Source organism: Emydura macquarii, unplaced genomic scaffold (genome assembly GCF_026122565.2).
Source record: "Emydura macquarii macquarii isolate MOO-44397 ecotype Brisbane River unplaced genomic scaffold, CSIRO-AGI_Emac_v2 contig_3220, whole genome shotgun sequence".
NCBI lineage: Eukaryota > Metazoa > Chordata > Testudines > Chelidae > Emydura > Emydura macquarii.
The window spans coordinates 1,989,333-2,002,431 of record NW_027133357.1 but is presented as its reverse complement, the minus strand read 5'-3'; the positions used below and the strand labels follow the sequence as shown (position 1 = coordinate 2,002,431).

At 49.1% G+C, this 13,099-nt stretch overlaps 1 long non-coding RNA gene across 1 annotated transcript; it reads right to left on the bottom strand.

Annotated features, from left to right (window-relative positions):
* Positions 1-2,404: 2,404 nt before the first annotated feature.
* LOC137142416 (uncharacterized) lies at positions 2,405-12,478 on the bottom strand. The gene is made up of 3 exons (XR_010916916.1): positions 12,412-12,478; positions 3,915-3,989; positions 2,405-2,925 (listed from the first exon to the last, which is right to left on the bottom strand). It is a non-coding gene; the product is annotated as an uncharacterized lncRNA (long non-coding RNA).
* Between the last annotated feature and the right edge of the window lie 621 nt (positions 12,479-13,099).

The window sequence follows — 13,099 nt, the reverse complement described above, 5'->3', positions numbered from 1 at the left end:
TTGAGAATGATGGAGGCCCCACTGAGAACCATGCAAGCTGCTTGGTGCTGAGCTCTCTTGAAAAATCCAGCCCACGACATCAGGTGGACACCATCTGCTAATGCACCGTCCTTGTAGCACGCCCATAAGAGTGGGAAAACTCGTTTAGGAATGAATGTGAAATAAATGCAGAGGAGGTTGAAGAAGCCTCCATCTGAGAAAGATAAAACTGCATGAACTCAGGGCTTGTGCAAGCCTGATAGGTGATGAACTGATGCCACATGGAACCCTAAATGATGCTCTCGCTGCTGTATGCTGAAGGGATACATAGCTGAGTGAGGCGGAATTCATTTGTTTCATCCACAGTTCAGTATGTCAGCATCTGCCTCTGAAAGGTCCCAGCCTGCAACCACCCCGTCTCCTGGGCCTTCTCTCCCTGTTGCCCTGCAGGCCTTCCTTTTCAGGAACCACCCAGTCTGATTCTCCCCAGCTGGGTCTAATCCTTAATTACCTATCATCCCTCCACATCCTGCAGAATAGACTAATTGGGCTCTCTGGCTCTCCTTAGCCCTGTGACTGCCAGAGTGGGCTGTACACACCATGTATAGTGGGAGACCACATCTGTCCTTTCAGGGACCATGGGGGGAATTGTGGGAAGGCACTGGAGGATTTAGCACCTAGGGGGAATTAGCTTGCATACAGAATGGGGATTTTAGCAGCTGATGAGCTGTACTCACTTGAGCTTTAGTCCATACCATCTTGAGCAAGGCTGGTTCTAGGGATAGGCAGGTAGCATGAATGGACTAGGCATCATCTTCCAGGAGGCACAGAATTGCTGTGTCACTGTCCCCCTCTTCTTCCTCCTTTTGTTTGCGTTAATTAGCTGGCCTTTTATGTTACTGTATTTTTTGCTCTGCTGATTGGCTGGCTGTGTGGGTTTGTTTTGGAGGGTTTTTTTAGCTTGGCCACTCAGGAATCTTTCAGTTGCTATCAGCTTTCTGAGCCTTCAGTTCATATTTTCAAGCTTTTCTGCTCTAAGATGTGGGCTATAAACATACTTTTAAAATGAAGGCTGAGATTTCCACATAATCACATGACTCCAGGAGCTAGGGCCATAAGAAAAACACCAAATATCACATGACTTGTGATAAAAACATGAAAATTGGAAACACTGCATAAAATGGGGACAATAATATCTAGTTCTTATCTAGCTTTTTTCATCCACAGATCCCAAAGCACTTTACAAAGGACGGCAGTATCATTGTCCCCATTTTACAGACGGAGAAACTGAGGCACAGATAAAAGTGACTTGCCCAAACTCACCCAGCAGGCCAGAGAGAGACAAGAATAGGGTGCAGATTTCCTGAGTCCCAGTCCAGTGCTCTATCTGTTGGGCCACACTGCCTCCTGGAAGCACACTGATCTTTCTGCATGACCGGGATCTGGCTGACTATTTTGTTGTTACTGAATGCTATTTGTGGTTACCTGGTACAAGAGGTTTCCAGAGAGAAAGAACCCAAGTCCAGCATAAAGAGGAGTCTGAGTGACAGAAAGAAGTGCTGTCTGCGACAGTAAGCTAAATGTGTGGGCTGCAGAGCCCCTTCCCAAAAGAAGCTGCCAAGAAACTGGCTGCAGTCAGCCGGTGCACTGTTTCATCTAAAACTCAGCGTATGTCTACCCTACAACTGGATATGTGATGCGGCACATGTTGATGTACCCACGCTACTTTTGATCTAGCACTAGCAAGTACCAATAGCAGCAAAGCCGCGACAACACAGACATCAGCGTGTGCTAGCCACCTGAGTAATTACCCAGGGTCCCGATGGGCTTCCACACGGCCTTCATGCTATCGGTAGTGGAGCTAGCTAGATTAAAGCTAGGATGAGTATGTCTCCAGTCACACCCTCTGACGGCAGCAGTAGACAGACCATAGTGGCGGCAGGCAGGCTGGGGCTGAAGGATACAAATCTTGTGTACTTTCCCTGTTCAGCACTGCACTGCTCCCTGGGGTCAGAGATCCCCTACACTGCCCTCTCTAGTGATTATGCATGACTAATTTTAAAGATGGTTGCAGTTCTGTAGCCGTGTGGGTCCCAGGATATTAGAGAGACAAGATGGGTGAGGGAATATCTTTTATTGGACCAGCTTCTGCTGGTGAGAGATACAAGCATTTGAGCTACACAGGGCTCCTGAAGAACTCTTCTCTTTCCCCAGTGGAAGTGGTCCAGTAAAAGATATTACCTCACCCACTTTCTCTGTGTAATTTTAAAGTGACAGTACCACAACATACAACAGCGAGCATGGATTCGGAACTGGATTATGCTTAGTTTATATAAATCCAAGCCTCAACCACCGTACCTGCAAGGGGGGAGAAACATGTGGGTACAGGGTATCTTCTGAGGAGCTGTTCATGATGTACCCCGGGAAGGTTAACACACCACTTGATCGAATCAAAAATAGGTGAGCATTCCAAAGCTCCAGAAACAACATCTCTGCCAGCTTTGTTCTTGGCAGGATAAGTCGCCGGACCAGGCACATTTTTGCACTATCTGATTTGCCTGAAGTAACAGATTCCTGACCCAACCCTGAGTTTAGCATACTCCAGATGAGGGGGCGTGTCTCCTGAAAAAGGCAAACATCAGCACTTTGTCATTAGGATCCAGATATAAGGTTTGGGATTTTTTTTTCCCCCCTTTTCATTCACGAATACTTTTTCCATGAACAGAGCCTATTTTAATCCCAAACCATCACCAGAGAGAGCTAGCATTAATGTTATCCACCTGGGAGCAAGAGCAATTCCGAATAACCATTTATAATGAAGTTAATGTTCAGGGCATTGTAGGAGCTGGCCAAATATTTCCATTGGAAAAAATCAGCATGTGGCAGTTCATGGAACAAATAAGAACATTTTCCCTCACCGTGCCCATCTCTTCCTGAGGGAGAGACCTGTAGAAACACAGAACAACATAAAACTGGTTACCTCCCTGCGGCTGACAGATCTGTGAGTTCAGACGCAATGCCCCAGGGGAGGAGATTCTGTAAATGGAAGTACTGTGGGCTTGTCTACACTTGAAACGCTACAGTGGTGCAGCTGAACCATTGCAGCTGCGCCACTCTAGTGCTTCAGTGTAGATACTACCTGAGTAGCATAGTTAAACTGACCGATCCCCCTCCCTTAGGGAGGAGTTCTCCACCTCCCCAGGGCAAGGGGATAGGTCACGCTAGTTACGCCACTAAGGGGTGTGGATTTTTCACAACCTGAGCAATGTTAAGATGACCTAATTTCAGTGTAGACCAGGCCTCTGAGTCTTCTAGATTTTGATTACAGAAAAGGATGAATTTTCCAGGTGCAAGCGGCCCATGTGAACCAATAACATCAAAAATAAAATCAAATATAAAAAAGAAAAATCTCACCACATGCTTTGCATTAGTGCCCATGTGACGTGCTGTTTATTAGGGAAGATTCACAACAAGCTAAAACCTTTTCTCTTAATGGACCCAAGAGCCTGTTTAAGCGCTTTCAAGTAGATCATTAAAAAAAAAAAGAGAGAGAACATGGAAGAGGAAGGAAGAGAGAATCTAAATTTGAGCAAAAAGCCAATGGGAATTACAAAGTGGGTGGGTTGCTCTGGGGTATAGGAGTGATGGATGATGGAGGTATAGATAATACACAACCACCAGCCCTGTGCATGGCCGTGTGGGCTAGTGGACAGTACAGTGTCTACATTGGCTGAAAGATGCAGTTCCAAGCTTAGGTAGACATACCAATGGGAGCTAGCACATTAAATAAAGCAGGTGGCAGGGGGTGGCGGCTTGAGTACATACCTAAGATTTCAGAACGGATCATTCTCTGGGCAGCCAACCTGTCCTGCCACTCATATCCAGTGTAGACACACCTGGAGACTCCAGAGAGCTGGACTCTAGTCTATTCCTACCTTAACCATTGCCCTGCAGTGTGACCGTGGGCAAGCTGCTTCCCTTCTCCATGCCTCAACTTCTGCATTTATCACCTGGGGAGAATGATAACAGGCATCCTTTACAGAGCACTTTGAGAGCGGCACAAGAAAAGGGCAATGGAAGAGGGGAGTTTTGCTGGGTACAGGGGAAAGCGGGGTGACACGAAGAAAGAGGTTGCAGAATAAGAAAGAACAGGGATGGAAGAAAACTGCAACTAAAAACAGCAAAGGAGAAGGGGGAAAAAACCCCCAAACATTTAAAACACAATCCAGACACAGGGCAGAATATATGGCCTATTGTAAAATTGTTTATTATCTCCTGGGAGGCACTCTGAGATTTCGCAGAGTCTAAGGGCAGAAGAGAAGACTAAGAGCCTTTAGTTTGATCTTCTGCATAACACAGGCCATCTGGTGTCGGGTGACGTTACCAGGACCCAGCCAGCCAGGTTGATTTAAACATTGCTTCTCGCTTTTTCAGTTCCCATGCTGTGCTTTTGGTAATCGAAATACACCGAGGCTCCATTACCCAGCAGCACACAGGCGAGCACAGCTACCGTCTAGAGAATAAAAGATCTTGTAATATGGGTGACACATTTGTTAGCTCATTGAAAGGACAGATTGTGTTCAGGGAAATTCTACAAGAGATGTGAGTGGAGCCAGGTAAAACATTGAAGTCAGGATTTGTCAGTGACCTGATTTTCAAAGGGACCATTCTCCCCTGGCATTGAGTTTAAGGCCAGAGGGAACCAGATCATCCAGTCTGATCTATTATATATCATAGGCCACCAACCCCACCCCGCCCCTGCCCACTAAACCCAGCAACTGATATCAGACCCCAGTATTAAAGCCCACAGAGGACTAGACTATTATGTGCCACAACCAGAAAATAGGAGGGACCGAGGTGCACCAATGTGCGAGGCCTTCACTAAAGCAGGGGAATGACTAAATGAGATGGACCCAGATAATCCTGGCAAGTGACCGATATCCCACACACTGCAGAGAAAAGCAAGAAAGCCCCCAGGTCCCTGTTAATCTGACCTGGAAGAAATTCCTTCCTGACCCCATATATGACGATCAGCTAGACCCCGAGCATGTGAGCTAGCCAAGCCAAGCATCTGAGAGCGTGAATGCTCAGTGCCACCTCTGAGCCCTGTCCCACCCTGCCCAATGTCCCATCTCCAGCCATGGCCATCCCTCACGCGTCAGAGGAAAGATCAAAAAACAAAAATCAAACAATGCAGAATACAAAAGAGCGAAAAAAATCCCTTCCTGACCCCTGCCAGTGACCGGCTGAAGCATGAACTTTTAGGAACATAAGACAAACCAGAAGTGAGCCCCAAGGTGGCTGGGCCCTGCTCCCCCACCATCACAAGCAACCCAGAAGCAACCACACTCATAAATTTGTCCAGGGTCTTCAGAGGCAACTTTGTTTGGGGCCACAGCTGTGACCTGGATGACGCTGGTGACTTCTTTGAGTTCTTTCTCCACTGTATATGATAAGGAGGTGAGCTGGGCAGAGAGAAGGACAGTATAGAGAGGAAGGGTGGCCCAATGATTAGGTACTAGCCTAGGACTTAAGAGGCATGAGGTAAACTCCCCACTCACCTACAGACTCCTTGGGTGAGTCACTTGAGGCACAAGAGAACTATTTCCCCCATCCAGTCAATGGAGCTAACAGCACCACCCTGCCTTATAGAGGTGTGTGAGCCAGACTTCCCAACCAGCCACAAACTGTGCTTTTGATTCCCCACACTGCTTATCAAGAAGCCCAAAATACAAATACACACAGCCCCCTTTACTGCATTCCAGTCTCTGGCTCTCAATAAGCCACTAGGTCCAGTAAAGAGACCAGTTATTTAAACTCTATGCTCTTTACTAAAAAGGTTCCCTCTGACCGCAAAGGGTCAGCCACAGCACCAGAGCAATATAAGTTTGGATCTTACCCAAAATACCACGCTGCCAGCCAATCCTTTAGTAACTAAAACTAAAGGGTTATTATAAAAAGAAAGAAACAAACCATAAGAGAACTGTTAAAGGATTAAAGCAATCAGACACATACAAATGATTTGAATGTTTATATACATCAAGTTTCTAGCAGAATTGTGGAGTTTGCAGGTTTGTATAGTCCCTCTGGTATACATCCAGTAATTGGATGGGTCTCAGTCTTTTGTTGCACAGCTGAAGCTGCAGATGGCTTGATCCAGAGGTAGACAGGTGCTGAAAGCTGAACAGGAATGATGACAAAATGGATTCCAGGCTTTGCCTTATATACCCTCTGGTCCTTTCCATGCTGCTTGTGGAAATTCACAGGAACCCAAAGGGAGTCCAGAGTCACATGAGCAAGTCCTGGTGACTCATCAGGTATATCCCTGGCTTCTCCCCCTGGGCCCCTTGCATCTGTGGATGTCTCAATGGTCCATTAAGCAGGCTATTGTCCTGCCACCAACCTGCCTAGGGTGTGTCTCATACAGCACAATTTGAAGTACAGCTATATCAAATATATCCATAACTTCCATTACACATACAACACATGAACATAAGTATTATCATCTTACTTAGCACATTACAGCCTTTCTAACAGTACCTGACATGGCATATCTCACATGAATTATTATGATTTTGACATACTGATGTCACATAATATAATAAATGCCCCCCCAATCCAGCCAGCGTGACACCTCCAATGCAAGACTGGTGTAGAAGGGAGTAATCAGAGCTCCTGAATACACCTCAAGGGCCCCCCTGATCCAGCCAGCCTGACAATCAGGTCCTCTCGAAACCTTTTTGATAAACTAACCCGACGGCGCTCATCTGTTCGCTCATTGTAAGGCACTTTCTCCTGTCCTCATGTCCTGACATTCTGCAGCAGACAGATGCTGTTAATAATGTCTGTGAATCCCTCTAAGCTCTGCAATATCCGTGTGTCCCAGAAGTCGAGTCTGGGTCTGAGTCTGTCATTGGCCCTGGCTAACTCCCCGGATTACACTCATTGGGTATATCCAAACCCTGGCTACACAGCTAAGGGTACGAGTTAATAGTGAGTATGTGGGCAACTCGTTGTTACCATAGGAACCTCCCATTGTGCTTATCCTCACTTCTGACATTGTCGCTGTTCAGCTTTGAAGCTTTTCACATCGAAAAATGTCCCTGAATCAAAGTTACCAAAAATATTTGATTCCAGACCAAAAAGGTGCTATCGAATCTCCCCCACAGAGGCAACTTTTTCATAGTTAGGATTCTGGACTCTGCTGCAGTGATGCAGTTTTGAGATTCTAGTGATTCAAGATCCGATATTTTCATGACACAAACGTCAGAGACACTCAGCACTGAAGTTCCCACAGGAACATTAGCTTTGTCCCTGGAGTGTGTGCGTCCTCCTGCAAATAGCATGGCTGCAGAATTTACCAGCAATGATACAAAATGCTACGCAGTGTAACATCCCTGTTGGCCCCTCGCTGGAGTACGTCCCTGTGCCCCGGCTAAACTGCAGGGGACAGATGTGACCAGTAGAGGCTCTTGTGCTACCAAAGTCAGCATCCATGCATGGCCCCAGAGGGGACCAGGCTCAGGGCAGGGACAGAAGTTGCGTGAGCAGGAGCAGCAGGCTGAGAACTGGGACTGGGAGCGGAGAGCTGGACAAGGAAGCAGCCCATTGCCTGTGGCTGGGAAGAGGCCAGCTGTAGGCTCAGCAGGACAACACAGGGTGGGGGGGGCAACAATATGGGGCGGTTATAAGGAAACATGGTTCCCCTTATAGCCTGGCACTGGGCTGGGCTAGGGAGAATTGGGCTATTTTATTGTAACAAAGCCCTTGTTTGCACCTTTTAGTGGCTGGCACTCAGAAAAGGAATCCTCTGTTACCTGGAAGGTGAGAGCTCGTAAACCCCACTGCTGGGAGAACCTACAGTGCTCTCCTCCACGCGTGTGCACGGAGCACCTGGCGGGGGACTGGTGTCCCACAAGAGGGATGGAAAATGGATCACGTTTCTCACCGAAAACTTCACGAAAGATCTGTCCATTTCGTTGTAAGGCTATTTCACACCTGGGCATTGCTCAGCTGCTCCAGCTCCAACAGATGAAGCCAGATCCTAGCCCTGTGTATCCATGCTCTCAAGCCAGGCGCACACGTAGGGTAGGCCAGATGGGCAACTCGAGAAGGACTTCATTGGCTTAAAACTCCCTCTTCTGCCACAACATTTTGCCCTCTTGTTGTTCCAGCTGGCACCCGGAGTCACTCAGCCTGAAGGAGATTAGACAGCAACGTGGTTTTACTCTGTCTGTTCCATTTCATTACTTGGCCAGCAATCTCCGCAGCCAGCTTCGCCAGATGGAGTGGCTCTTTCATACACTTAGTGGGACTGCCTCCCTTTAACGGGTGCCGGTCGTTTGGACAGCGCCTGCACTCACAGCTCTCCTGAGTAGATAATTCCTCTGTCTGCAGGTCCCTAACCCAGGCCCACAAACGTTATTATTGGTTATGCTGCAGTAGCACTTAGACCAGGGCCTCATTATGTGACCTCAACCGCTCACAATCTGGACACACAAGACCGTTTCAGAGCCCGAGCTCCAGCATGGGCAGGAATATCTACAATGCTAGCTTTAGCCCTCCAGCGTAAGCCCAAATCAGTTGACCCGGGCTCCGAGACTTGCAACTTCTTCAGTCTGTGAAGAATGCGTGAAGTGTCTCCACCCAGTCCCTAGCAGACAGCTGTTCATTAAGGTGGGCCCCATCAGAGGTGGGCTCAGCTGTCTCTCCCAGGAGACTGAACTACTTGGTCTTTGGCACAAAGAGTCCCTCCAAGTCAGGCAGGGTGTACAGGAAGCTTGCTCTTCTGCTGACTGTGCTTCTCTACAGACAAGGAGCTTTAGCCTCACTGGTGTCAGTCTTGAACTTCTCTCCACAACTACACTTGCTCAGAATAGTACCTGAAACCAAAGGACCAGTAACCCTGGCATCCTCCTGCTTCTCCCTTCAATGGGGGAACTTTGGCTGAACATACCCACAGAATTAACATTGTGAAAGGCAAACCCATATGCACTGTGACAATGGTGACTGTAGTAACTCCCAAGTCCTATTTTATCCTAACAATGCTCCATGGGAGATCAGCAGAGCAATGGCTGGTGCCTCTGATTCCCAGATTTTACTCTCCAAAGAAAGACCAACACATCACCTAATGAACCAGGAGCCTCTGTCCTACTGGAAGGAGAGAGCCGGAATAAGTCTATGGAAAGACGTTCATGTTATTTACCTGTTCCAGTTTGAAGTGCTACATTGCAAAGATGGGCGGGGTTAGGAAACAGTTCCTGGAACACAAACTGAGCACAAGTTTCTGAACTCACCCTGAGAAGTCTTGAGAGAGAGAGAGCCTTTGATTGCCAAGGAATTCTGCTCCCATCAGCAATTTATTCGTACGAAACAATTAACTAAATGGAGCAAGAGTGACCAGCTGTGACATAGGCACTTGGCAAGAACATCCTGGGAACACACTCAGTAAGCCAGGTTCTGGGAAATTATCCTCTTCTACACTCATGCTGAGAAACAGCTATCTTGGAAGATAATTAGGGAAATACAGGACTGGGGACAGGGGTGGATTATAGGGTGAACAAAATCTTGGCATGTTTCTGTGAGAAAGTCGCTGGCCTGTATAACCAGGTGAAGATGGAAATGGCAAGGGAGGTTGAGGGGACGCAGTGCCCACTAGGTGAGCTTGGTTGGTGATTCTCTTCCTTGCCTACAGGAGGCTAAAAGGGTCACATCACGTCATTTGGTGAGAAGAATCTCTATAGAATAGAATCACATTCCATGGACTCATGGAGTACAGCAGTGCAGGGACATGATGGGCTGCCGTCCTCCACGTAAGCTGTTTGACTGAGGCCCTGTTTCCAATGGCTACCCAGGTTGAAGTTCCCATCGTCTCGGGGGACAAGTGTGCTGAGAGGATCAGTAATGGGAGATGGCACCTTTCATTTCTAGGCCACCTACTTCCATTGTGAGTGAAAGCTGTTTCCCATTCGATGGTTCTCTGGTGACCTGCAACATGTAATGGGAGCAGGGATCTCAATGCATAGCCCTTCAGTGACATTCCCCGCAGGGAGGCTGAAGGTTGGGTGGGCCATGAAGGCAACCGCCCCCCTCATGTGCCCCAATGGTGCTGCTCCCTCTGGGGCAGGGTGGGCGCACACTGTTTTGCTGCTGCTTATGCAGCGCCAATGCTGTGAATAGAAAGGGAGTCCCTGGCACTGCCTAACCAGCTGTATGGCCACTATTTTAAAAGAGCTCCTGATCCTTTAGTGAGGAGTCAGAGTCGAGGGCAGAGCCTCAGCTCACACACCCATCGCTCCCAAACAACTGCTGGCAGAGGCTGCGTTCATCCTCCGTCTCTTAGCTGCTGCCTCCTCCTCCCACGCCGGGCTGCCGTGGGCATGCCATCCACACCTCTCTCCTGCTGCCCCTTCTGCCCCAGCCTCTGCCCTTCAGACGCTCAGCCATCCAGCCCATGCGTGCTAAGTACAGCCCAGGATTTAGAGGGGAGATGCTGTTAGTCAGCCTGGGAGTAGTGTACAGGGTTACCCCAGGGATGGTTTTACCCAAGAGAACTCAGGAGAAACAGCAGGGGCAGTTCTGCACCCAGGGTCATTTCAGCCCGGGTGTGAGTGGGCCCAGCTGCACTGAGGCTACTGGAGAGTCCAGTGCAGCCACATACCCTAGGACGGAACCGGGCCTACCAGGTTCTTGGAAAGAGGAAGGGCCTGATTTCCCCGGCCCTGCCCCTGGTGTGTCATTTACACCTGTGCCCAGTGGGTGTGAAATGCTCCCAGACCGGGAGTATCTCCCCACCTTGTCTCTCTAATATCCTGGCACCAACACCGCTACAACTACACCCAATCCCGGAGGTCGGTTCTGCAGGGAGTAGTGAATTGGGCTGAAATGCGGAGATACTGACCAGTATCCCTATAATTAGGCTGCTGGCGCCCTCTAGTGTTAGACCACAGAAGCATTGCAGGGGATTGCACATATTCAAAGGTTTTGGAGAAGTCTATGACCAGAACCTGTGGAGGGCTCTCTGGAAGGCTGCATGATCCTTTGCCCCCCTTCCCATACTGTGGTTGCCTTCTTGTTTGGGGGAGGGGGACTGTGTCCCCTCATTATTCACCCACCCTGGGGAGGCACAAGACTTCTGCACTTCCTCTGCCATGTCAGAGGAGCTTGACTTTTCACCAGGCAACCCCCAACTTCTGTCAGCTCAAGGAGATCCCCCCATTCCTCTCCAGGGGAAGGTCTGCTCCTGCTGTCCCTGCCCCCAATATCCCATGGATCATGCCTGTCCACACACTGTGCCTCTGTTCCCCCTTGCCCCCCCTCGGCCTGAGGGCTTGGGGGCAGCATGGCGTGCAGTGAGCTGGGCCATGCACCCCCCTTGGGCAGGGTTAAGTGACAGGAAACCTCCCTTCCTCTGAGCTGGTCCCCTCTGCACTCACACACCTAAGAGTAGCTGAGGCAGGGGTGGGGAGCAGCCAGACGTCGGCTGGCCTCCTCTGCCCATAATCCACTCTACACAAAGAGTCTAGCGTTTCTTCCCACAAACAGGGCGCTGGATTAAAGAAACCAGGGCAAAGCCCTGCAACCAAGCCTGGTTCCCCGTTTTTCACTCCAGGCCTGACTGATGCGGTCAGGCGCAGCTGCCTGCTTAACCGTGAGTGTCTTTGTGCTCGGCTTCAATTTCATTAGGTCAGCCTCTTATTAATTATTATTGCCATGTATTAGGTATGTTACGGACATTCCTAAGAGCCCCAGTCCCAGAGCAGGACCCCAGTGTGCTGGCTTCTGTCTCCTGATCTAGCTAACTGGACTTTCACAAGCCCTGGGGCACCTGCATGCTGGGAGAAGGAGCTATCTCCTGGCCCATCCCCGGCAACCCTCATCACCCCTGAACTATGAAAAGGAGAACCCTTGACCTGCACGCGTCCATGCTTGACTGGAGAAACCGACCGTACAGACAGACACGCTGCACGTGAGCGGAGCATGTTGACTTGCAGCCCAGGTTACGCATCCCTCATTTAACCCAGCTGTAAGGTAGAAAAAGCTGGTGTGGTGACTTGCCCCTTTCTCTGCATGTGTCAGTAAAGGAGACAGAGGGGCCGATCCAAGAGATCAAGGGGAGGCTGGAACAGCAGCTCAGGCCTGACAACCCGTGCACATGCCTTTCTGTCTCTCTCATCCCTGATTGCCACCGTTTTCCAAGCAAACACATTTTTAAGGAGGAGAAGGATGTGAACAGGGAGACAAATTCCTCCCCTCTTCCTCCTTTTGCCCCAGTCTCTGCACCTCTCAATCCCCCTCTTATAGAAGAAAACAAATACATGAAAAGCCCCTTTCTTGAACTCCTATCCTTGGACCTGCCCACGGAGCCTCCCAGATCCCTTCTCCATATCCAGCATCCGTCGCCCCATAGAGATGCCAGGAAGCCTTGCTTACCCCATATTCTATCTGCAGTGCCAGAAGCCCCTTATTCCACCCCAGCAGCAGCACAGAGAGTGTCCACCTAACAAAATAATGGAACAAACATTGGGATCAGAGATCTAACACTATCTAGAGGGTAAGGGAATCACGGGCAGCAGGAAGCAAGGGATAGACAGGCCAAAGAATGTCATCTCTTCAGTCAGTGCATGACGGAGACACACAATGGAGGTTACATGGCTGCATTTTAGAAAATGCTTCTGATGTGGTTTCTCCCATTCCTTGCAGGATAGTCTACACTGCACAGGCTCTGCCCGTGCAGCTGTATCAGGATAGTTACATCAGCAGAGGTCCCCTAGTGTGGATGCAGCATACACCGACAGATGGAGGTTTTTCTGCAGGCATAGAAGCACCTCCCGGAATGACTTTAGCTAAACCAACAGCAGCTGTCTTCCGTCAGCATAGTTGCATAAACCTTAGGGAGGTGAGGGGTTGCCAGCATAACTATGTCAGCCAGGGGATGTAGTTTTTTCCAGCCCTGACCAACACAGCTATGCTGACAAAACTTTATAGGATAGGCCTGGTCTTTCCCCAAATTAAGCCCGATTGCTTTGGATGGGAATACTAGAGCATGGCCTGAAAATGGGCTGACGGAATGTTGCAACAAACAGCAAAGGGTCAGTTTGTGTGTGGGTGTCTAATCTAG